Below are 4,624 nucleotides of genomic sequence, written 5' to 3'. Positions count from 1 at the left end.
AAGAGAATGATTTCTAGTTGATTGGATTTAACTTTACAAACTAGAAATTATAATCTTGAAGTATGCAGATGAAGGATGAAATATTGTCTTCTTTTTCTTTTCTGCTGTGTTCTTGTTTTTGACTTGTGTTCTGTTGTGTTGTATATTGTTGTTGAATGGCTGCTTTTGTCTTTTTAATCAATCAACAGAATGGAATGAACTAGAATGACAATCCTGAGCTCAGCAAGACAATCCCAACAGCTAGCAAGACTTTCGGTAGGACTATCAAATGAACTAGCAAGACTATCAGAATGAACTAGCAAGACTATCCTCCTCCCAGTGTAACTTTCGGCAAGACAATTATTTGTACTAGCATGACTTTCGGTATGACTATCAATTATCATACCGATTGTCATATTAGTACAATCAGATTGTCTTGTTGAATTTAAATAGATTTTAATCCAATTTAAATTCTGAAAATCCTTAATATTAATTTTGAATTAATTAATCAATTAATTCAATTAATCAATAAATTAATCTTTGCAGATATAATTTATTTTCTTAATTAAATTATATGACTTAATTAATTAATAGAGAATTAATACTAATCTTGAGCAGCAACCATTCTTCTGAAAATCTTCTGAAAATCACTGTCAATTATGAATCAATTCCACCACTTCAATGTTGACACTCGATGTACTGTCTGGTTCATGAGTGACTAACTTCTGTGACGTTTCTTCAAGCCTTGACCTTGATACTCTTGATTTTCTTCAGACTAAATCCTTGTAATTAATTGATACCCTGACGAGATCTCTGTCACTTGATTAAATCCACAATCTTGATTTATATCACTGAGGCATGATCAATTTCTTGAACTTCTTCCAGTGAATTAATTCATCAAGTCTGTTGATGAACCTTGTCTCTGAATCCTTTGAAAGATATTACTTTGCGAGATCTCTTTGACGGTAGATCCACTATTTACTTATTACATTCTTATTTGAGTTGAGTTAAATCCTCGAATGTACAAATAGGCTATGACATGTGCCTTACAATCTCCCCCTATTTGTTTGTTAGACAATAACACACAAATACATAGAGGATAACTCAACTAACAAATAAGAAAAATATATAAATAGAAATACAAAGTAAATAGCAGAAAAGTTCTGGATAACATTTAACCTTTTCCAGATTCCAAATAGATGTTCCTCTAGACTGAACATATCTTCAAGTAGTTTCATCTTCTTTTGTAAAACCACATTTCCTGTTGAGAAGCACATATCTCTCTTTCTTCTCCCCCTATGAGAATCAACTGATTAAAGAAGATCACCTTCGTTTACCACCTCTCCCGTACAATAGGATCCGCAGATAAAAACCAATGGTACTCCCCTTTTGAAAACAGCTTCTTCCCTTACTAGAAAATCACCTTGTGTTTACCACCTCTCCCGTACAATAGGATTACAAACAACAATGGTGTGGTGTAGTGTACATGTGTAGGATCTTTTTCTTCCTCCCTGTTATTTCTCCCCCTTAGTTGAGGAATCCTCCAAACTATTACTTAAGCTTTTATCTCCCCCTTAAAGAAGGAATGTATGCCATCGTCTGAAGGAGTTCTCATATTTCACTTGGTTGGAAAAGAAATAACAAGTAGTTTCTCTTTCTTCCACACTGTGAGTGTGTGATTGAGTTTTAGTGTACCTCACATATGTTTCACTCTTCTCTCCACTCGTGTTTACACTCATTCTCACAAGTGTATCACTCCTCTCATAGCTCCAATATTCAGCTGTACCTGCAAGGAAAATCACCTTAGCCATCCTTAAGGAGGTCACAGGTGGTGCAATGGGAGTTCGCAAATCCCCATCCTTGTTAAACTCGTCAGATGAATCTGAGTCATAATCTACAAGTTGCTAGTTTCCCTTTTAGGGTTCCAGATTTGAATTCTGGGAAGGTAAATAATGATCCAACGAATTTAGCATAAAGATCAAAGTTCCCTTCTAATGTCTGTGAAGACATTTCCTTGAGACTCATCAGGTAATATCTGAATCATTGTCAACAAGTTGCCGATCTGCACCTATGTCAGATCCACTATCCGCAGATACATCCAGGGGATTTAAGCCTGGGGAGGTAGACACTGACCACTGACATATGGCTTTTGGATCAGTATCCTCTCCTAACACCTGTAAAGGCAATTGGTCCATTAACGAACCTTGAACAATCGAATCTGACCTTAAAATGGTCGAAACTCTTATTTCCGTCAACTCATCCTTTGTGTGTGTAACCTTTCCTTGTGCATCAAGAATTGTTTATGTTTGAAGTGGTGACACTACATCGGATACCTTGGCCGACAGGCAAATTTCAATAGACGCACCCTGTTGAGAGAATGAATCTAGTAACTGTTTTTGTGCCTTTTCAGCCATTACATCTTTTTGAGAAGATGTATGGGGGTTAGCAGTTGTCTCAGTTTAAATACTACTCATCTTTGTAGGAGACAGAGCTACTGGGTTGACTTCAGAACCTTCCTTATATGGTGCACTAAGGCACTATCTCCCTCACGCTCATTCATACTATATTTAGTGGTAAGAGAGTGTTGGTTGGTTCTGTATCTGTGTTTATCTTTACAGTCTGGGATAGACGTTGTTGGTTTTCAACCTCATGACTGTCAATGAAAGAAAGTCATTGGAGACTGAACCTGTATCACAGAACATATGGTAATAGAGAGATAAAATGTATTTAAGATCTATAATGAATGAAAATTATACATTTAATCTTTTGAGAGTAATGATGTACAATAGTGATTTCAAAAGATTTTACATGAAATAAGTAATCACTAATGTAGAAAGAAGTTTGATTTACTCCTAAAACTCAATGCACATATAAAACAATATGATTGTGCCTAGTGATTAGAGAGTTATAAATATGACGATTGCTTGAGCAGTACACTAGTTCATACCAACCTGAAGTGAGATTGTGAAGAAGAGATTGCATAGTCCAATAGATCTGCAACTGCAAAGTCCATGAACTGAGGTGCATTGACTTCCTCTTTTGACTCACCAACCAGGAGTACACTTGTACACATCTTACTAGAGTCCAATTCCAAGTGTAATGTGCATCAGGTGCCTGATATGTCTTAATATTCTCAAGTCTCGTCACCGGTGCTATATGTTAGATACTGCTTCCTGATAATAACCTAGCACAATATACAAATTTACAATGATAACATTCCCAGCTTGCAAACAGCCATATCCCTCAGATAAACCTTTGCTGTTATCTCCAAAGGTAACCATGGGGCCAGCTTTCTCAATCCACATTTAATAGCAGGGCTCTATCTCCGGTCATATGTCTTGATGATCCACTATCAAGAATCCACACTATCGGTTACACCTGTTTAATGCCCTGCACTACAAATGGATTAGACCTTCTTCGGAACCCAAACTTGGTTGGGCCCGACATACTTGTAGAATTGTCCTTTGTCAGGCAAAACAACATTTTTAACTTTCATGGTCTCAACTTTCTCAATGACTGAACATTTGACCTTACAAACAGCCTTAACAAATTTATGTTTAAGCTTAGGCACAAATGTCTCCTTTCTAGCCTTAGAAGGACTAGCAGTCTTAGACCTATCATGCTTCTTGTTATTCACATGCTGACGAGGAGTAGTCTTATCATTAGAAACATGCTTACCATTAAAATAAGCATACATCATATTAAAAGCACAAGACATACAATTAGAAACACCACATGCTTTATGAGAGATATTAACAGCAGGCAATTTATGCATGGTAGACATGGCATTTTTGTTATCCAACTCATGTGTGTCTGAGTTAGTCTCAGTTGCTTTCACAACTTTGACTGGAACTTTCGACACACTTGACTCGGAAACAACTTTCTCATTAGCATGATCTTCAGTACGTATTTCTTCCTGAATAACAGAAGAGGTCGCATCAAATGGTTCAGCAATTGATGCTTTATAAAGGGGTTCATCAACACCCTTAAGCACATGTGGTACTTCCCTACCTTTAGCACATACATGAGGAGGGGAGTTTATGCCTAATTCTCCAATAGCAGCATTGTAATCATAACCTATTCCAAATGTTTGATTAACAGCTTGCTTACTGTAGAACTCTTTAGCCTTCGAACATGAATTAAAGTAGGCTCTAACCTTAGTCTCAAGACCGGTGATCTTGTCTTTGAGAATAGTTTCGAGTTGTCTATAACAGTCAACTCTATTCTCTAGAAAAGATACTTGTTCTTTTAACTTGTTTTGATTAATGTGCACAAGTCTTAATTCATTGACCTCTTTCTCAAGGTCTTTGATCTGTAAACTTAACAGTTCATTATCACGACGAGCACAATCTAAGTTACCTCCTAGATGATAAACTAATTCAGCATCAGTATATTTTACCTCTTTTCTTGACGATAAAGCTTTTCCATCAATAGCCATAAGAGCAAGATTCCCTTCTTCTTCATCTTCACTATCAGTATCATCCCAGCTTCTTCCCTTTGCCAGATAAGCCCTTTCAGAGTTACTCTTCTGATTTGAATCATAAGAGTTCTTCCTTACTTGCTTTGGCTTCCTACATTATGTGGCAAAGTGTCCCAACTCATTGCGGTTATAGCATCTAATGGTGCTCCGATCAACCATCCCTGT

The sequence above is a fragment of the Apium graveolens genome, chromosome 10 (assembly GCF_009905375.1).
Source record: "Apium graveolens cultivar Ventura chromosome 10, ASM990537v1, whole genome shotgun sequence".
Classification (NCBI taxonomy): domain Eukaryota; kingdom Viridiplantae; phylum Streptophyta; class Magnoliopsida; order Apiales; family Apiaceae; genus Apium; species Apium graveolens.
This window is presented reverse-complemented; position numbering follows the sequence as displayed.